General features: G+C 45.8%; 1 protein-coding gene across 3 annotated transcripts in view; it reads right to left on the bottom strand.

Annotated features, from left to right (window-relative positions):
- Positions 1 to 22,308, bottom strand: part of nrip1a (nuclear receptor interacting protein 1a) — a 184,486-nt gene that overhangs the window by 149,869 nt on the left and 12,309 nt on the right. The window contains exon 1 of one of the 3 annotated variants that reach the window (XM_060833855.1): positions 6,028 to 6,083. The exons of the other annotated variants lie outside the window; for them this stretch is intronic. The gene's annotated coding sequence lies outside the window, so the exon portion shown is untranslated. Of the gene's footprint in view, positions 1 to 6,027; positions 6,084 to 22,308 lie in introns of those variants that run through there. 3 annotated transcript variants of the gene reach the window in all.

The raw sequence follows: 22,308 nt of genomic DNA, 5'->3' as shown, positions 1-22,308 counted from the left end.
GTATCCGTGAATTGCACGCGCAATCATTTGATTTATTGTACAATCACGTATAAATGTGTTTTTCGGTAGACTGTCCCATGGAGTTTATCAATTCTACATGAGCGATTGATTATTAGACCATTGTCAATAGTAAGACACATATCACCCCCAGCCTTTGGGAGGGTGGTTCCTGTGGAGCTTCAGTTGTCGTTGAGACATTTGACGGTGTCACTGTACAAGTGACTGGCAGTGCCCAGCTGTGGCACCCAAAGTACAAACAAGATACTGAGCCAGTTTGGAATTAAAGGCAGAGATTAATTTCCCCGAGAGTGGGCGTCATGGTAGGAGGAGGAAGCAGAATACCTTCTGCAGCATTACCTCCTGAGCAATCTGCCCTGACCTTCATTAATAAGTAAACACGCTTGACCTGACGGTAAACTTTCCCGCACTAACTACAGGTAGCTCTTAAATTACACGCCGGCCCAGAGTCTGACAGGATTCCCGACTCGACTGAGCAGACAAACAGCGTCTGATCAACAAAGAGATTAGATGACTGAGGAATTGGATTAGACAGGGAGGGGGATTAGGCTACATCGGCTGGGCAGAGAGATTGTTGGCTGACTAGGAGCAGAGACGGGATGGGTATTGCAATGTACAATCCCGTCACCAGAATTTCAGTGAAGCACTCCATGCTTGCATGACCATCAACAATAAATTGCATTTATGTAGCAGCTTTAATACAGCAAGGTATACCGAGGCACAGAATTAGACACCCACCTAGACAAAAAAAAGGTGCGAGGAGACAGTTGACCATTAAAAAGTATAATATTTAAGGAGGGGCACAGAACAGAGAGAAAGCGACAGAGTAAGGACAGAGAATGTAAGAACTAGGAACAAGAGTAGACAATTCAGCCCCTTGTGTCTGTTCTGTTATTTAATACGATCATGGCTGATCTCATTTCAGCTCAACTCCACTTTCCTGCCTGCTCTCCATTACTCTTCAGCCTATTACTAATTAAAAATCTATCTCCTCCTTAAATGAACTCAGTGTCTCACCAGCCACCATACACTGGAGGGGTGTATTCCACAGATTCATGACCCTTTGAGAGAAGTAATTCCTCCCCTGCCAGATTAGATTCCCTACAGTGTGGAAACAGGCCCTTCAGCCCAACCAGTCCACACTGACCCTCCGAAGAGTAATCCATCCAGACCCATTTCCCTCTGACTGATGCACACCTAACACTATGGACAATTTAGCATGGCCAATTCACCTGGCCTGCACACCTTTGGACTGTGGGAGGAAACCAGAGCACTCAGAGTGAGTCTCACTCAGAGGAAACTCCCACAGACATGGGGAGAATATGCAAACTCCACACAGACAGTTGTCCAAGGCTGGATGCAAACCTGGGACCCTGGTATTATGAGGCAGCAGTGCTAACCACTGAGCCACGGTGCTGCCCATGTAAATGCTGCATTTTGTGCAAGCAAGTCTTAGCAGGACTTATACACTTAATGTTAAGGTCCTAGAGAGTGTTGCTAAACAAGAGACCTTGGAGTGCAAGTTCATAGCTTCTTGAAAGTGGAGTCGCAGGTAGATAAGATAGTGAAGGCGGCGTTTGGTATGCTTTCCATTATTGGTCAGAATATTGAGTACAGGAGTTGGGAGATCATGTTGTGGCTGTACGGGACATTGGTTAGGCCACTGTTGGAATATTGCATGCAATTCTGGTCTCCTTCCTATCAGAAAGATGTTGTGAAATTTGAAAGGGTTCAGAAAAGATTTACAAGGATGTTGCCAGGGTTGGAGGGTTTGAGCTACAGGGAGAGGCTGAACAGGCTGGGGCTGTTTTCCCTGGAGCGTCGGAGGCCAAGGGGTGACCTTATAGAGGTTTATAAAATTATGAGAGGCATGCATAGGGTAACTAGGCAAAGTCTTTTCCCTGGGGTCGGGGAGTCCAGAACTAGAGGGCATAGGTTTAGGGTGAGAGGGGTAAGATATAAAAGAGACCTAAGGGGCGACACTTTCACACAGAGGGTGGTATGGATATGGAATGAGCTGCTAGAGGAAGTGGCGGAGACTGGTACAACAGCAACATTTAAGAGGCATTTGGATGTGTATATGAATAGGAAGGGTTTGGAGGGATATGGACTGGGTGCTGGCAGGTGGGACTAGATTGGGTTGGGATATCTGGTCGGCATGGACAGGTTGGACTGAAGGGTCTGTTTCCATGCTGTACATCTTTACGACTTTATGACCTCTCGTTCCAGATTGCCTCACAAGGGGACAGCTTTCCACACCTGAAACCAGTGACAGAAATCACTAACTTTTTCAGTCTAAGAGCAGTCAAGTGTTATTTGCTTTCAGCTCTTCCTGCACAGAAACCTGAACGTTAATTTAACAAGCATGTCGTCGTGGTAAACTTGATGGCTTTGGATATTCCAACGGAAGGAATTAATCTAAAAACTGAGCAGAAAACTGCCAGAAGAATGGTGCTTTGAGCTGTTCAAAATTTCACTCTAAGTGTGACACAAGAAATTTCTACACATATCCTGTTTTTTCCTTTGATAGAAAAATGCTTTGATCTAAAACAGATAATAAGTGGTTAGATTATATTCACGTATTTATACAGCTGAAAGAAGAATGGCAAGTGGATGGAGATACGGAGATGAATACTTCCAATAGATTCACTGTGCTATTCTGTGAAGTAACTGGTGACTAATATCTTACATAATGCAGTTCAAGGGCAATTAGAACAGCTATCGCCTCTCTGGCAGTAAGCAGTCCCCTACAGCAGCAATAGCTTACTAACAGCAGGACTATTCCCCTGAACTCTACACCCACTCTACCACTTGACTGATGGAAAGGAAGACAAGGGATCTCAGGAGCATGGTGACAGAAATGCAAGTATGTGCTTCATCAGCTGAGCTGATCCTGAGTCAACAAGCAACACCTCAAATTGCACTCCCGCATCCCAGGGTCAAAGTGTTGCACTGGTAGTATCCCTTCCACTGAGCCCACCTACCCCAGGTGCAATAATATCACTGAGCAAGCTGATTAATAATGTCTAAGACATGGATGTCGCAGAATCATACAGGTCTGTCGATTCTGTACTGCCAAAATTGCGCTAAACCTGCACCAGTCCCACTTGTCAGCACTTGGCCCTTCACCTCAAATGTTATGACATTTCAAATGTTCATCCAAGGGTTGGGAGGCTTCCTGCCTTAAACAGCCCCATACACAGACAATTCCAGGCCCCCAACCATCGTCTGGGTGAGGAACATTTCCTCAAATCCCTTCGGGACCTCCTGCCTTCCACATTAAGTGTGTCCCCTTGATTTTTTTTTATATAGTTAACCTATTTTTTTCCAAATCTACCTATTCAGGGATGTGACGACACACCTCGTGGGACTTGAACCTGGCAAAGCCTTTGACAAGGTCCCACATGGAAGCCTGATTAAAGAAGGTGAAAGCACATGCTGTTTGTGTGGCTGGTGGCCTGTGTCTGGTGTTGTCCCTCAGGGATCAATGCAGGTCCCATTCCAAAAGATGAAAGACTTGACAGCAATCAAGGTTTGTTCAACATATCACTTCAGTTGTGTGACACTGTGGTCATTTGCTATAAATTCTGTGTCTTTTGGTCCTACTCCACAACTACCTGATGAAGGAGCAGCATTCAGAAAGTTACTGCTTCCAAATAAACCTGGTGGACTATAACCTGGTGTTGTGAGACTTTTAAACTTTGGCCATCCCAGTTGAACACTGGCACCTCCTCATCATTGTATGTAGATAAACAGTAATTAGATTAGATTAGATTACTTACAGTGTGGAAACAGGCCCTTCGGCCCAACAAGTCCACACCAACCTGCCGAAGCGCAACCCACCCATACATTTACCCCATACCTAACACTACGGGCAATTTTAGCATGGCCAATTCACCTGATTCGCACATCTTTGTGACTGTGGGAGGAAACCGGAGCACCCGGAGGAAACCCACGCAGACACGGGGAGAATGTGCAAACTCCACACAGTCAGTCGCCTGAGTCGGGAATTGAACCGGGTCTCAGGCACTGTGAGGCAGCAGTGCTAACCACTATGCCACCGTGCCACCCACGATGTGTACCTACTGTCAGGTCTACACTGAAGTATAACAAGACAGTCTTGGGTAATTTATGTGGAAAGAAACTAGCTATTAAGTACTATGGAGTAAATATATAAGATTGAGCCAATTCTGTCCAAGCCTTAATGTGGGTAACGTTATATCAGTGACTCAGAATAAATACTAATGAGGAGGATTGGTAGCTGTGAATCTACACAAAGGATCTCAGATGATTCCAGGGAACACAATCACAGCATACCTCAAGTTCCTGGTACAGCTTTCACCGCAGTTCGATCCCACATTGATCCAACCCACCCAGAGACATGTGTTGCTGGTCAAAGCACAGCAGGCCAGGCAGCATCTATTCCTGAGATGCTGCCTGGCCTGCTGTGCTTTGACCAGCAACACATTTTCAGCTGTGATCTCCAGCATCTGCAGACCTCATTTTTTACACCCAGAGACATGGTCCACCATGTTTCACTTGACAGCAGCCAAGCAAACACAGGAAGGATGTTCCCAATGACAGGGGAATCCAGAACCTGGGGTTGCAGTGGCAGGAGATGGGTAGACGAATAAGGACTGAAACGAAGAGAAATGTCATCACCCAGAGCATGGTGAGCACGTAGAATTCTCGGCCACAGAAAGCAGTCCGTGAGGCTGGAACATTGAATACTTGCAAGAAGAAGGGATGAAGTTCTGAGGTAAAAGGGTCATAGGGCATGGGAAGAAACCTGGAGCATGGGACCGAGTTGGATGATCTTGTTGAATGGTGGAGCAGGCTCGAAGGGCGGAATGGCCTCCTCCTGCTTTCTACGAACCAATCGAAAATCAACTTTTCCAAATTAAACAAATTCTATTTTCTTAAGCTTTACCCTCTCACTTCTTGTTATTTTTAGGCTTTAGGTTTTTAAATCACTCCTTATTTGAATATATATTTGAAAGATTCAGATGATACTGCACATGCTCCTGGATGTCATTAGGTGCAGTCATTCTAAGATCAGGTCAGTAACTATAAAAGAGTGTTGGTTGTTGGGAATTGGCAGGAGTAGGGCTTATAGACAATGGAGATGGAAATTAGTTCCAGTTTACGGAAGATGGGAGGCCAGTCAGGAGAGGCTTTGAAGGTTGTGACCTTGCCATGATGTTTTAACTCTTGGCCTTCACGCCCTGCCACACACTGTACGGTACAAACTAACCAAAACAAAAAGGATATCATGTATTAAAGGAGACACATACAGTCTGACTGTGATGGCCTTCATCCTGAATGTTTCGATATACAAGAGAGACATTGCTCCTTCAGCAAAGGTCCAAAATCTCTGGGTGGTCAGCTCATTACAGCTGGGTCTTCTCAGATTTCGGGTCTCTGTCATTGGCCCTGGGCTGGGAATGAAGGAAGGAGATCAGCCAGATCTCCGACAACTATTCACAACCTGGTGACCTCTTCACACGCAGTCCCCATGATATATACACAGCAGCTTGAGTCAGAAGGCTTCAAGCCTCAATACAGTAACTCAAACAGATGCATCTGAGCAGGCACTTCAGTGGAGCACTGAAGAAGTGCTACACTGTCAGAGGCACCATCCTTTGGGTAAATTGCTGCAATGGTGCTGTCTGTCCGGCTGGATGTAATGTCCATGGAGTTATCCGAAGAACAATGAGGAAGGTCTCGTGGTGTCCAGGCCCAGAACTCCCCACTTACATAACCCCATTAAAACCAGGCCATCTGGCCATTTTGTTTTATTCATTCATGGGATGTGGGTGTCGCTGGAAAGGCCAGTATTTACTGCCCATCCCTAATTGCCCAGAGGGCAGTTAAAAGTCAACCACATTGCTGGGGTTTGGAGTCACATGTGCTTCAGACACTTTCCTTTCCTAAAGGACATTTTATTTTTCTCATAATTGACACTAGATTCCCATTTTCAATTTTTAAAAAATTGAATTTAAATCTTACCATCTGCCATGAGAACCAAGCTCCTCAGAATATCAGAGAAACAGAAACTGCTGGAGAAACTCAGCAGGTCTGGTAGCATCTGTGGAGAGAGAAACAGAGTTAACGTTTTGAGTCGAGTGACTCCTCATGACGACATGGACGGTGGTGAGGAGTCAACGGACTTGAGCCACTAACTCTGCTCTCTTCCCATAAATGCTATCAGACCTGCTGAGTTTCTCCAGCAAGCTTCGTTGTTGTTTCAGGTCTTCAGCTTCAGGAGTTCTTTGTTTTAACAAGTGCTTCGGGAGCACCCTGAGGAGGCAAACAGGCGGCACATAAATGCAGCACCTCCTCCTGTTACGATCTATACCAGCCCATCCTGAGGAACGCAGTGTACTCGAGGCCTGATGGAAGGTACAACTGAAGAAGATTGAGAACATGACTGATACATGCTGAGACAGAGCGGGCAAGAGGCAGAAGCAGACCATAAGCATAGGAGAAGGCGCAGCAAAGCATGGGTGAGTCCGAGCTGGTATGGCAGTGCCTGTGCCAATGCACAAGGTTTGGACTGCCGGTGTGCCGGAGATCACAAACTGAGGAATGCGGAGAGTCTGGAGGGCGGGACAGCTGGAGAAGTTAGACGGGGATTCAGGCTTCGATGGCAGTGACATGGACGAGAATCCGGGTGTACTTGATAAATCAGAAAGAGAATTTTCAAACATTGACAGAGAGAGGGACAAAACAGCTGATCAATGGTTAAGAAATTATTAATTAAAGCCAAAAGAATTTATGTTACAACTAAAAAAATGAAGTAGTTACCACACTTATCAAAAATCCATGAACTACAATCTACAGTAACTAGGTCCAGTGTTGAGGTTAACCTATTTTTGCACAGTCCCTGGACTTTGTCTCATTCTAGCTCAATCTCAGTCCCCTTGAGAAATCTGGGAAGTCCTTGTACCTTCAGATCAAATCTACTTACAATAACACACTGATCTGTTCCTTGGAAAGTACAAAGGCTACTTTAAATATCCAGTAATGTGCAGATATGGGGACAATGAAGTTTTTCTTTAAGTGTAGTGGGTGCGAGGCCAGGAATCACGCTACTGCTGAGAGAAAGCCCGAGGGACAGAGAGGTCAAAGTGTCGAGGTCATTGCGGCAGCAAAATGGTCCTTGGCTTGTCAAAGTCATGCCTCGTTCAATAACAAAAAATGTAAAGACAAGCCCAAGAACAACGGGCCAATAAATTTAACTTCCATGGTGGAGAAATTTTGAGAAATACATATTTTTAAAACTTATTTGCTCACAGGGTGTTTGTGACACCAGCATTTATTGCAAATGTCTCTTGATCTGAGTGACTTGTTAGGGCCATTTCAGAAGGCATTTCAGATAGAATCCTGACAGTGGGGTGAATTTTGATAACAGTGTGGGCGGCACGGTGGCACAGTGGTTAGCACTGCTGCCTCACAGCGCCAGGCACCTGGGTTCAATTCCCACCTCAGGCGACTGACTGTGTGGAGTTTGCACGTTCTCCCCGTGTCTGCGTGGGTTTCCTCCGGGTGCTCCGGTTTCCTCCCACAGTCCAAAGATGTGCGGGTCAGGTGAATTGGCCATGCTAAATTGCCCGTAGTGTTAGGTTAGGGGTATGGGTGGGTTGCGCTTCGGCGGGTCGGTGTGGACTTGTTGGGCCGAAGGGCCTGTTTCCACACTGTAAGTAATCTAATCTAAAAAGATGCTGCAATTGTTCGAATCTCAATACCCGTGGTTTTATGGTTGGAGATTAATGATATACACTGTGACTTTGTCAAGGGAAGATGCAAAGACTGACATTAAGATCAGAATGTTTGCCAGCATTTGGCTCACCATATTGTCCTTGCAAAACTACGCTGAGACCTTTAAGCAAAGCTTAGAGTGATCTATTTTATGTGTAAAAGTACCAAACCAGGCCTAACACTTAACAGTTACTGGATAAACATAGACTCTGCACAGTTACACAGTGAGTGACCTTTACACTGAATAAACAGGGATTCTGTACAGCTACAGTCAGTAATGTTTGTTTTGAACCAGGTCAAAATATTCTCCCCACCCCTCCCTCCCAAGAGGGTAACTCTTGAGGTTTTGTTTCTAATTTCAGGGGCTTCTTTTTCATTCTAACCTATGTATGAGGTGATGTATCCAGACTGTACTTGTGCTGATGTATCGAGTACCTGATTCACATAGAGACAGAACGAGAAAATTTCATCAACATCCTCATCAATTATCAACTCACCATCAAACAGAATACCACGGCACACAAGGAGAGTATTAATTTCCTTGTTACAACAACAATTTAAATTACAACAAGATAACAGACAGAAATTAGCAACACAAATGTCTCCCCTCCAAAAACAATACACATGTCCACAAAGAAAAGAGAAAAAAAACACCTTCAAAATACCTTCCACAAACTGGTAAGGTCATAGCTGATACATGTCCATCATACATGCACAAAGCTAAAACAGTAAGTCAGGCTTCCTATAAATCTATTTTTTGCATCCCAGATCTCATTCTCAGAATTAAATGTAATAATTGATACTGTTCTTTATAGTAGGTTCCACTACATTTTGCCACCTCCTCCTCAAAGTATAGTATTAGATTACTTACAGTGTGGAAACAGGCCCTTCGGCCCAACAAGTCCACACCGACCTGCCAAAGCGCAACCCATCCATACCCCTACATTTACCCCTTACCTAACACTATGGGCAATTTAGCATGGCCAATTCACCTGACCTGCACATCTTTGTGACTGTGGGAGGAAACCCACGCAGACACGGGGAGAACGTGCAAACTCCACACAGTCAGTTACCTGAGTCAGGAATCAAACCCAGGTCCCTGGCGCTGTGAGGCAGCAGTGCTAACCACTGTGCCACCGTGCCACCCACTAATTTGAATTTAATCTACGTTGAACTAGAGATTCCACATGGAAGTCAAAAGGTTGATTACTTCAGTGGTTTTAACTTTCAGTTTGTGAGTACTCCTTTCTCTCTCCTTTACAGCCCCTCGTTTTTTGCACTCACATTATATATGCATCGCTGGCTAAGCAAGCATTTATTGCCCATCCCAAATTGCCAGAGGACAGTTAAGAGTCACATTGCTCTGGGTATGGAGTCACATGTAGGTCAGACAAGGTAATAATGGCATTTATGTCCTGAAGGATTCATGATCATCATTTGACTCTTAATTCCAGATTCTTTTCTGAATTCAAAAAGCAGTTAAGAAAGCATACAGTATACCTGCATTTATTAACTGAGGTGTAGCATTTAAAAGCAGGGGGGTTAGAGTAGGACAACTTAAAATGTTCACGAGGCCACAGCTGGAGTACTGTATGCGGCTCTGGAATCCACATTATGGAAAGGATGGGATAGCCCTGGACTTGGTGCGAGGGAGATTTACCAGGATGGTGCCTGCGCTGGAGATTTGGATAGACTGGGGTTATTTTCATTAGAGCAGAGGAGACTGAGGGGAGAGCATGATAAAGACGTATCAAATTGTGAGGGGCACAGTCAGGAAGAAACTTCTTCCCTCGATGGAAGGATCAATGACCAGGGGACATCGACTTCTAGGGGACGTGTGGAAAATCTTTGTCATCCAGAGGCTGGTGGAAATCTGGAATTCACTACCTGTAAGGCTGGGAGAGGCAGAAACCCCCCATAACACCAAATAAGGATTTAGATATGGACTTGCGATAGCAAACCACACAGGATTATGGGCTAAGAGCCGGGAAATGGTACGAGACTGAAGGGTGCTTTCATTGCACACTATAAAACCAAGGTAAAAATCAACTCACACTAATCTCAGAGGGAAAAGTCAATTGAAATGAATCCTGCGAAGATAATTTAAACTCTCTGACCCTGCCCTCTGTCCTACCAGCATTTATTGAAAGTCGGGTTCCTGAAGCATGACAGATCCGGGTCCAAGGAGCATTGAATGATGCAGAACAGAAGGAGGCCACTCAGCCCAGGAAGCCTCTGCTGGCTCTTCGAAGACCTGTGCAATGATGATTTTGAGATGCCAGTGTTGGACTGGGGTGTACAAAGCTAAAAATCACACAACACCAGGTTACAGTCCAACAGGTTTATTTGGAAGCACTAGCTTTCAGAGCTACGTTCCTTCATCAGGTGGTTGGAGTCCACAATCACCCGATGAAGGAGCAGCGCTCCGAAAGCTAGTGCTTCCAATTAAACCTGTTGGACTATAACCTGGTGTTGTGTGATTTTTAACCCTATACAATGAGTTCCATTCGCTCCCCATACTGCTGTACATTTTGGACTTCCAAGCATTTATTTAATCCTTGCTTGACAGTTCCTCTGGAATTTGCTACCCTTCATCTTTCCAGAAAGTGCATTCCAAATCACAACTTTAAATTAAAAGCAAATTCTCCTATCTTCTTTTTGATTGTTTTTGCGAATTACTTTAAATTGCCCTCTGAGACAAAGGTTTCTGTAGTGCTATGTCTCACAGTCAGTATGTCTGTATACTGAGAGATGTGCTCATGACATCATCACTGCATCGGTCTCCATCTTGGCTGGGACCACAATAAGCACAATGTGCTATAAGAAGGTTGTTTCCTCAGCTGGAACTTATTGGTTTAACTTTAGCCTGGGCAGTTGTGTTTCTGTGAGTGTAAAAATTGTGTATGATAGCCAGATGATAAAACAAGCCAATTCAGCCTTTCTGTTCCATGTCATCCTCACTGAGTTTGCAATGAGGCATAACATTAGCATTACTGTGTCAGGTGCTATAAGCCCCTGGGGCAAAGCTCCTCAGTTCCCCTCTGTTTCAGAATAAAACCCTTCCTAATTTTTGAGCAGCTTTTTTGACGATTCTTCTCCTTTAACAAGGTTAGGTTGTTCTTGGGTTTTTTTCTCAGAGGTGTTGTAAATGCACAGATTCCAAAGTGTCTGGTTTATCTACTTAGAGTCATAGAGATGTACAGCACAGAAACAGACCCTTCGGTCCAACTCATTCATGCTGACCAGATATCCCAACCCAATCTAGTCCCACCTGCCAGCACCTGGCCCATACCCCTCCAAACCCTGCAAATGTGTTGCTGGTCAAAGCACAGCAGGTTAGGCAGCATCTCAGGAATAGAGAATTCGACGTTTCGAGCATAAGCCCTTCATCTCTATTCCTGAGATGCTGCCTAACCTGCTGTGCTTTGACCAGCAACACATTTGCAGCTGTGATCTCCAGCATCTGCAGACCTCATTTTTTACCCTCCAAACCCTTCCTATTTTGAAGAAGCTTTTAAGTTTTTTAAACAAACATTTGTACAATGAAAGAAGAAAGTGTGGACTGCAGATGTTGGAGACCAGAAACAAAAAGTGTGGTGCTGGAAAAGTGCAGCAGGTCAGGCAGTATCTGAGGAGCAGGAGAATCGATGTTTTGAAGAAAGCTCTTCATCAGGAATGAGGGGGTGACCCAAAGAGAGCTGAGAGATAAATGGGAGGGAGGTGGGATGGGGGAAAGGTAACTGGGAATACAATAGGTAGATGAAGGTGGGAGTGAAGATGATAGGTCAGAGAGGACGATAGAGTGGATAGGTGGGAAGGAAGATGGACAGAGAGGACAATGCTGAGTTGGAAGTTTGGATCTGGGATAAAGGTGGGGGGGTGGGGGAGGGAAAATGAGGAAACTGGCGAAATCCACATTGATCCTGTGTGGTTGGAGGGTCCCAAGGTAGAAGACGAGGCGTTCTTCCTCCATGTGTCGGGTGGTTACGGTTTGATCATCCTCCTCTCCAACCTATCACCATCACCCCCACCCTTCATCTACCTATTGTATTCCCAACTACCTTTTCCTCAGCCCCACTGACCCTCCCATTTACCTCTCAGCCCCCTTCATTCCTGAAGAGCTTTCTTCGAAACGTTGACCCTCCTGCTCCTCGGATGCTGCTTGACCGGCTGTGCTTTTCCAGCACCGCCCTATTTGACACTTGTAAAATGAAAGGTGATTGGCCAGTTCTCCCAGTTCAGCCTGGCTGCTGGTCAAAGAAACAGGTCCATGCTGATCCTTCCTCTCTCCGGCATCTCTCCAGTGTTTGATTTTACCTTGTTGTTGCCAAGGGGTGTTCATGGGGATTGTTGCAGGAATTTGGAACTGCACCATTACATTGGGATAATCTACTGGGTTTTCAGTACAGGGTCAGCTGTGGCCCAGGGAAGATCCCTGGGGAAGTTGCAGACTGAGGGAAGGGCTGGGTCAGTGTGATGTTAACTCCAGAGGATTCTGTTGTGAGAAAGGGAGTTTAAAACCCGTCATCACACCATGCCCCGAAAAGTTCCCTTCCCACCCGGCCTCAGACAGCATGCGGTCTAAGAAATGGGGTTAATTAGGAAATGATCGAGTTTTCGAAGTATGCATCATTATCAGCTTTCCTCTTCACATCTCAGCAACATTGTGGCAACATTGGTAATCCAGCTACCCAACACACCAACATTGGTAATTCAGCTGTGCGTCACACCAACATTGGTAATCCAGCTGCTCCAACACACTAACAATCGGTAATCCAGCTGCCTATCACACCACCGTCGGTAATCCAGCTGCCTATCACACCACCGTCGGTAATCCAGCTGCCTATCACACCAACGTTGGTAATCCAGCTGCTCTAACACACCAACATCGGTAATCCAGCTGCCTGTTACACCAACATCGGTAATCCAGTTACCCAACACACCAACATTGGTAATCCAGCTGCCCGTCACACCAACAACGGTAATCCAGCTGCCCGTCACACCAACAACGGTAATCCAGCTGCTCCAACACACCAACATCGGTAATCCAGCTGCTCCAACACACCAACATCGGTAATCTATCTGCCTATCATACCAATATCGGTTATCCAGCTACCTATCAGGGGAGGTCATTCAAGAGCTCTGGGAGTTGGGCTGGAAGCTAAAAGCTAGGACAGACAGAGTCGTCATCTCTGGGTTGTTGCCGGTGCCATGTGACAGTGAGGCAAGGAATAGGGAGAGAGTGCAGCTGAACACGTGGCTGCAAGGATGGTGTAGGAGGGAGGGCTTCAGGTATTTGGACAATTGGACTGCATTCTGGGGAAGGTGGGACCTGTACAAACAGGACGGGTTGCACCTGAACCAGAAGGGCACCAATATCCTGGGGGGTAGATTTGCTAGCACTTCCGGGGGGGTTTAAACTAATTTGGCAGGGGGATGGGATCTGCACTTGTAGTCCAGCAAGTAAGCTAGCTGTTTATCAGGATGTCCAAGAATGTAGGGAGGCTGTGGAGAAGGTAGCACTGACAGGGAATACTTGCGGACACAGAGATGGGCTCAAGTGTGTATACTTCAATGCAAGGAGTATCAGAAATAAGGCGGGTGAACTTAAGGCATGGATCGGTACCTGGGACTACGATGTTGTGGCCATCACAGAAATGTGGATAGATGAGGGACAGGAATGGTTGTTGGAGGTTCCTGGTTACAGATGTTTCAGTAAGATTAGGGAGGGTGGTAAAAAAGGAGGGGGGTGGGTGGCCTTGCTAATTAGAAATGGTATAACGGCTGCAGAAAGGAAGTTTGAGGGGGATCTGCCTTTGGAGGTAGTATGGGCTGAAGTCAGAAATAGGAAAGGTGTTTACTATAGGCCCCCCAATAGCAGCAGAGATGTGGAGAAACAGATTGGGAAACAGATTTTGGAAAGGTGCAGAAGCCACAGGGTCGTAGTCATGGACGACTTCAACTTCCCAAATATTGATTGGAAGCTCTTTAGATCAAGTAGATTGGATGGGGCGGTGTTTGTGCAGTGAGTCCAGGGAGCTTTTCTAACTCAGTATGTAGATTGTCCAACCAGAGGGGAGACCATATTGGATTTGGTACTCGGTAATGAACCGGGACAAGTGATGGGCTTGTTAGTGGGTGAACATTTTGGTGATGGTGACCACAATTCTGTGACTTTCACCTTGGTTATGGAGAGAGATAGGTGCGCACAACAGGGTAGATTTTACAATTGGGGGAAGGGAAATTACGATGCTGTAAGACAGGATTTGAGGAGCATAAGTTGGGAGCATAGGCTGTCAGGGAAGGATGTGGTGGAAATGTGGAACTTTTTCAAGGAGCAGATACGACGTGTCCTTGATATGTATATACCTATCAGGCAGGAAAGAAATGGTCGTGTGAGGGAGCCTTGGTTGACGAGGTAGGTTGAATGTCTAGTAAAGAGGAAGAAGGAGGCTTACATAAGGTTGAGGAAACAGGGTTCAGACAGAGGGTTGGAGGGATACAGGATAGCCAGAAGGGACCTGAAGAAAGGGATTAGGAGAGCTAAGAGAGGGCATGAAAAATCCTTGGTGAATAGGATCAAGGATAACCCCAAGGCATTTTATGCGTATGTGAGAAACATGAGAATGACGAGAACGAGGGTAGGTCCGATCAAGGACAGTAGTGGGAGATTGTGTATTGAGTCGGAAGAGATAGGAGAGGTCTTGAATGAGTACTTTTCTTCAGTATTTACGAACGAGAGGGACCGTATTGTTGAAAAGGAGAATGTGAAACGGACTGGTAAGCTAGAAGAGATACTTGTTAGGAAGGAAGATGTGTTGGACATTTTGAACAACTTGAGGATAGACAAGTCCCCCGGGCCTGACGGGATATATCCTAGGATTATGTGGGAAGCAAGAGAGGAAATTGCAGTACCGTTGGCAATGATCTTTTCGTCTTCACTGTCAACGGGGGTGGTACCAGGGGACTGGAGAGTAGCGAATGTTGTGCCCCTGTTCAAAAAAGGGAATAGGGATAACCCCGGGAATTACAGGCCAGTTAGTCTTACTTCTGTGGTAGGCAAAGTAATGGAAAGGGTACTGAGGGATAGGATTTATGAGTATCTGGAAAGACACTGCTTGATTAGGGACAGCCAGCACGGATTTGTGAAGGGTAGGTCTTGCCTTACAAGTCTTATTGAATTCTTTGAGGAGGTGACCAAGCATGTGGATGAGGGTAGAGCAGTGGATGTAGTGTACATGGATTTTAGTTAGGCATTTGATAAGGTTCCCCATGGTAGGCTTATGCGGAAAGTCAGGAGGCATGGGATAGAGGGAAATTTGGCCAATTGGATAGAAAACTGGCTAACCGGTCGAAGTCAGAGAGTGGTGGTAGATGGTAAATATTCAGCCTGGAGCCCAGTTACAAGTGGAGTTCTGCAGGGATCAGTTTGGGTCCTCTGCTGTTTGTAATTTTTATTAATAACTTGGATGAGGGAGTCGAAGGGTGGGTCAGTAAATTTGCAGATGATACGAAGATTGGTGGAGTTGTGGACAGCGAGGAGGGCTGTTGTCGGCTGCAAAGGGACTTAGATATGATGCAGAGCTGGGCTGAGGAGTGGCAGATGGAGTTCACCCCTGCCAAGTGTGAGGTTGTCCATTTTGGAAGAACAAATAAGAATGCGGAATACAGGGTTAACGGTAGGGTTCTTAGTCAGGAGGAGGAACAGAGGGATCTTGGGTCTATGTACATAGATCTTTGAAAGTTGCCACTCAGGTGGATAGAGCTTGTAAGAAGGCCTATGGTGTATTAGCGTTCATTAGCAGAGGGATTGAATTCAAGAGTCGTGAAGTGATGTTGCAGCTGTACAGGACTTTGGTTAGGCCACATTTGGAGTACTGTGTGCAGTTCTGGTCGCCTCACTTTAGGAAAGATGTGGAAGCTTTGGAGAGGGTGCAGAGGAGATTTACCAGGATGTTGCCTGGAATGGAGAATAGGTCGTACGAGGATAGGTTGAGAGTTCTCGGCCTTTTCTCGTTGGAACGGCGAAGGATGAGGGGTGACTTGATAGAGGTTTATAAGATGATCAGAGGAATAGATAGAGTAGACAGTCAGAAACTTTTTCCCCGGGTACAACAGAGTGTTACAAGGGGACATAAATTTAAGGTGAAGGGTGGAAGGTATAGGGGAGATGTCAGGGGTGGGTTCTTTACCCAGAGAGTGGTGGGGGCATGGAATGCGCTGCCCGTGGCAGTGGTAGAGTCAGAATCATTGACGATCTTTAAGCGGCAATTGGATAGGTACATGGATGGGTGCTTAATCTAGGATAGATGTTCGGCACAACATCGTGGGCCGAAGGGCCTGTTCTGTGCTGTATTGTTCTATGTTCTATGTTCTATCACACCAACATCGGTAATCCAGCTGCCCATCACACCAACATCGGTAATCCAGCTGCCCATCACACCAACAACGGTAATCCAGCTGCCCATCACACCAACATCGGTAATCCAGCTGCCCATCACACCAACAACGGTAATCCAGCTGCCTATCACACCAACAACCTATACATTCTTTAAAGAAGTGGATGCAAAATACTCCTCACATCGCTTCACAGGAGCTTAAACAGAAACATAGAACATAGAACAGTACAGCACAGTACAGGCCTTAGGGCTCTCAATGTTGTGCCAGCCTTTTATCCTACTCTAAGATCAGTCTAACCTACATACCCTTCACTGCAGTATCATCCATGTGCCTATCCAAAAGTTGCTTAAATATCCCTCATGTATCTGACTCTACTACCACTACTGACAGTGCATTCCATACACCCACCACCTTCTGAGTAAAGAACCTACCTCTGACATCTCCCCTAAACTTTCCGCCAATCACCAAATATGGGCCAAACGACAAGCTCTTGGTAGTGGTTCCCCAAAAAGAGAAATACGCCAGAACTTGCACTTGCACACACACTCTCAGCAAGGTTCAAAGCCCTTCCTGGAAAATGAACACTTCTTCTTAAGTCGAACCAGTGGAAATTCAGCTGCCATTTTATGCATAGTAAGCTCTGCCAAATCGATGTGCTGGGGATCTAAATAATCCACGTTTTTGAGTCATGCTGCCCGAGCAACAAATATTGCCCCAAATGAACTCTCTGGCTTTTTCTTTTAGCCAAAACAGTGCTTGGAAATCTTTCCCACCTGGTCAGAGAGATAGCACCTCCCACAGGGAATATGTTGCATGTGTTAGACAGGCAGGAAGGTGGAAGAGAGGCCCAGGCGAGATTGTCCATGATTGCATGAAGTGGTGGAGCAGCCCCGAGGGGCTGAATGGCTTCCTCCTGCTCCGAGTTCTTCTGTTCCGCACCGATGGAATCAGAAATATCCATGGTGGGTCAGATTCCCACTGGGCCACAGCGAGTGGGTTCAGGGGAGGGGATTGCAGAGCACGAAAACCACCCGCCCCCTGCCCTGCCAATACAAGAGCAAAGAGGGAAATGTATAGAGGATGGAGTCAGTGGAATGGAGGGACAGTGAGGAGGGAGTGAGCAACATGGTTGAGGTGGGGTGGGGAGACACGAGGCAAAATATGGAACACAATGGTGAGAATTTTACATTTCGGTAGCACGGGCCACAAATGGCCAATAAGGAGGTGCTTTGTAACTCAAAATTCCACTGCCAATGTGACCAGCTGCTTTGGGTTGGGAGTAAATGTCAGCTAGTGTGTGATTGACCTTAAGGACATGGTTTAAGTGATCCCAGAAGCAGCCATTTTCATTCACCATCCTGATCTGTCTGATCCCCTCCCCCACGTCTCACAGCGCCAGGGACCTAGGTTAGATTCCCACCTCGGATGACTGTCTGTGTGGAGTTTGCACATTGTCCCCATGCCTGTGTGAGTTTCCTCCGAGTGCTTCAGTTTCCTCCCACAATTCAAAGATGTGCAGGTTAGGTGAATTAGCCATGCTAAATTGCTCATTGTGTTCAGGGATGTGTAGGTTGGGTGCATTAGTCAGAGGTAAGTAGAGTAATAGGTGTAGGGGAATGGGTCTGACTGGGATACTCTTCGGAGAGTCAGTGTGGATTTGTTGGGCCTAAGAATCTGTTTTCACACAGTCTGATTCTATGATCACACCTAATAGGTAGGAGCAATCCTAAGTACACCGTCATCATCACCCTCCCCTTACCATAAATCTACCTCAAAAACATTGGTGGATATGTAGGCCCAGTCTGGGTAAGGATGGCAGATTGTTTTCCCTAAAAGGACATTAGTGAACCAGATGAGCTTCTGAGCAATTGATAATTCTCGTGGTTACCATTCCCAAGACAAGTCTTCAATTCCAGAATGACTGATTGAATTCAAATTATTGACTGAGTATTTGAGCATATGCCCTTGAAGGATTTGCTTGGGCCTCTGGATTATTAGTCAAATAACATTGCTATCACACCACCATCTCAAGCATCAGTGAAGTAGTGTTTAAATGGGCACTTGCAAGGCCAATGCACACAAGGCTATGCCAAGTGCTGGAAAACAGGATTCAAATAGATAGGTGGCTGGTTTTGACCAGCATGGGCTCAATGGGCAGAAGGGCCTTTCTCTGTGTTGTATGCCTTTATAGTTCCAGTAGCAACAATACTTCAAAAGCAATTTATTGGTTAGAAAACACTTTGGGACATTCAGTGATTATGAGAAGCATAAAGGAACAGCACTCTGAAAGCTAATGCTTCCAAATAAACTTGTTGGACTATAACCTGGTGTTATGTGATTTTTTTTAACTTTGTCCTTCCCAGTCCAACACCAACTCCTCCAAATTATGCAGACAAAACGTAACAGTGGTTTTTCTTTCTCCCCCCCCCCCACCAAGAAAAAAATCTGGAGGAGATCAGCAAAACTACAGCTCAAAGCAGAAGTGCTGACTCAACCAGTCTCCCCCTTCCCTCCTGCGAGGGCCCTCACTCCCCGATGTCCATGGCTTCATCTCACACTGACCTGTAAAAAAAAATCAAACCAGTGGGATCAGGAGGAGAATTTAATCCGATAAGGAAGGGCTGCTGGACAATTTATTTTCAGAGGAGATAATGAAGAGTCAGAAAACAGTCAAAGAGGAGGGAAGGGAGAGTTCCAGTTTTTCAACGTGGTTGGAACATTCTCTCTTGACAGGAATTCCATTCGTAATCCTTCCTTAAGAACTCAGCTCGGAGAGATCAGAGCTTTCAGAGATGCAGGAACAATATCCTACCCTTGACCCCATGACCTCTCACCTTTTTTTTGAAGCGAGGGGTCACATACCATTATTTGAGCAAATAATTGCTAGTGCAGAAAAGAAAAGGAACCTTTCTAAAGCAGAGAGTAACTGGTCCTCTGACCCGCACCTTTTGATCCCTGACCTCAAAAAGGTTATCAACGCCAGAGGCACAGTTCAGCTCATCATGCAAATCTCATGGACGTGGCATCACCTCTTGGACAGCTGCACAATGGTGCCAACTTCAAAACAAAAGGCTGTTGAGATATTGAGAAAGGAGACCGCCCAGCCTTTTCCCTCATAAGTGGCTCTCACCTTGATGACCAAAGGCTGTGGTTTACATCTTATTTCAGGGCGGTATAGAAGGAGCACTGCCCTGTTGGAGAAGCATTTTCTCACAGGAGACACCAAACCAGATCCTTAGATGGTGCACATATGTTAATGAGGAGAAAGTGAGGACTGCAGATGCTGGAGAGTCAGAGTTAAAAAGTGTGGCGCTGGAAAAGCACAGCAGGTCAGGCAGCATCCGAGGAGCAGGAGAATGGGTGGCACAGTGGTTAGCACGGCTGCCTCACAGCGCCAGAGGCCCAGGTTCAATTCCCGACTCAGGCGTCTGACTGTGTGGAGTTTGCACATTCTCCCTGAGTCTGCATGGGTGCTCTGGTTTCCTCCCACAGTCCAAAGATGTGCAGGCCAGGTGAATTGGCCACGCTAAAATGCCCATAGTGTTAGGTAAAGGGGTAAATGTAGGGGAATGGGTGGGTTATGCTTCGGCGGGTCGGTATGGACTTGTTGGGCCGTAGGGCCTGTTTCCACACTGTAAGTAATCTAATCTAAGAATCAATGCTCCAGGCATATGCCCTCCACTGGGGCATTTGTTAACCCCAATGCAATTCTCCTCAGTACAGACAAGGAACAAGAGTAGTCCACTAGTCAATAAAATCATGGATGAGTTGATTTTAACATCAATTCTACAACTCCCCTCCATAATCTTTCACCCCCTTGGCAGTCAAGATTATCTAACTCTGTCTTTAAAATACTTGAAGATTCTGTGTCCACTGCGTTTTGAGGTAGGGAGGTAGGGAGTTCCAAACACAATTTTAACCCACCAACCCTCACCACAATAATAAGATTCTCTCTTCACCATCACATTGCTGTTTGTGGAAGCTTGCTGTGTGAAAACTGGCTGCCACACGCGCCTCATGACAAGAGTGGCCACACTTCAGAAAGTAGTTTGAGGTGGTGAAGCATTTTGAGGTTGTGAAAGGTGCTATGTAAATGCAAGGCCTTCCTGACTTGCTCACTCCCCAGTTCCCTTCTGCAGTCTGCCCTTGCTTCCTCCTTCAAGAGATTTTACAGAAGGAACAAGCCAGGTTCGCTCCCAGAAATGCATCGAACACATGGATCTGCATTGATCAGGAAAAATCACTCCAGAAGAGATTCATTTACAGACTGGACCCAGACAGGCCCAAACTCCAGAAATAAGAACACCTTAACAGCTTCCAACAGCAGTAAAGCCACAACATGGAATCTCGAGAAAATTCAAAGACTAGTTGGTAATCATTCTCAGAGAGCAATCAGAACTGGTAACATAGGGGTCAAGTGTCAGAGAGAAACAACTTTGTCCATCAAGCATCGTTGGCCTCACTTACTTATTGTAATCCAGCTTCATAAAGAGAATAACCCAGGCTGCTTGTTACATGAGGGAGCTGTGAGCAGGCAATCCAAGGACATATCAGTATGATAACCATTTGTGATTGTAACAGATTGCAACTCTTCACCTGTTGTTTTGTTTATTAGGATCAGTGCACTGATATGAATTGGACTATTCTGACAGCAATTTTTTGTTAAATTGTGGAAAATCTCAGGCCTTGTCCCAAAAAACAAGTGTTTGTATATTGGTTTCCAAAGGAGGCTAGCTACTCTGCTTAATATCAGGTTTTTCTCCCCCAGTTATTCTGCTGTATCCTCCCTTACACCCACGTCTAACGAACAATGGATTTGAATGGAAAATGGTAATGGGATGCTTCATGATCGCATGCTACAGAGCCCCTAGTGGCCAGAATCTGCAACCAACCTGTGACTGTTGACATAGCAAACTCAACAATACAACTTCCAATGGGGAGCTTGGAGAAAATAGAGCAATGAAGAACCAACAGCAATGAGAAGGAAGGATTGGGAACAGCAAAGGTAGGCCCCTGTGCACAGTTTCTAGTCATAGTGGAACATGAATGCAAACTTTATTCTGAATTTTGAATTTGATTTGTCGAATGCCGATCGTCAGAAAGTTTTAAAGTCCACCTGAAGCTCATTTACTCCAATTTGGACTAATCCTTCCAGAAAGCTGGAGGCACTCAATCTCTGCAGAGCAGGGCTCCATGCACAAATAGCATTGCATTAAAAAACACTCAGTGGGTTCCAACAGAAACAGAAATCGCTGGAAAAACTCAGCAGATCCGGCAACATCTGTGGAGAGAGCACGAGTTAACATTTTGGGTCCACTGCCCCGACTTCAGCATCGTTTCTCAGATTTCCTCCACAGATGCTGCCTGACCAGCTGAGTTTCTCCAGCAATTTTTGGCTTTGTTTCAACTTCCAGCACCTCCTGTTCTCGGTTTCATATGAATGTGTTCCAGTAACGCTGGCTGGGGGATAAGTAAGTGCCAGGTCACCAAGCAAAGCAGATTATTCAAATTATGCCACGCCATCTACTGCATCCACCAGAGAGGTCTCAGTTTAACACCTCATTTGAAACACACTTCCAACATCACACTGCCTGGATTGTAGGATTCAGTTATCCAATAGAGCATTAACTCATAACTCTCCAATTGAGATGGCAGTGTTTCACTCTGTATATAACCCCACGTTGTACACGTCCTTGGAGTGTTTCATGGGGACAGTGTCAACGTAGTTTTACTTACAGAGCTTTACACTGTGTCTGACCTTATCCTCTACCTGTCCTGGGGGTGTTTGATGGGGAACAATGTAGAAAAAGCTTTACTCTGTACCTACTCCCACACTGTATTTATCCTGGGAGTAATTGTTGGGTGAAGTCTACAGGGAACTTTAGTTTTGATTTAAAAAGAGTAGGAGGAACCTTACTCTGTACCTAACCCCATCCTGTCCTTGCCCTGTGAGTGGGGACAGTGTAGAAGGACCTTTACTCCATACCTAACTGTGTCGAGGGAGTTTGTAGTGATATTCATTCCAGCGTTGGCAGCATGGTGCTCAGGACCTGTACCTGACCACCAGGCCCAGCGCGGCGCACTTGACAAGAAGAACTGTAAATCCGGACACACTTTTTTAAATTGCTT

Source organism: Hemiscyllium ocellatum, chromosome 12 (assembly GCF_020745735.1).
Source record: "Hemiscyllium ocellatum isolate sHemOce1 chromosome 12, sHemOce1.pat.X.cur, whole genome shotgun sequence".
Taxonomy (NCBI): domain Eukaryota; kingdom Metazoa; phylum Chordata; class Chondrichthyes; order Orectolobiformes; family Hemiscylliidae; genus Hemiscyllium; species Hemiscyllium ocellatum.
The sequence above is the reverse complement of the archived record's forward strand: the minus strand, read 5'-3'. Positions and strand labels throughout refer to the sequence as shown.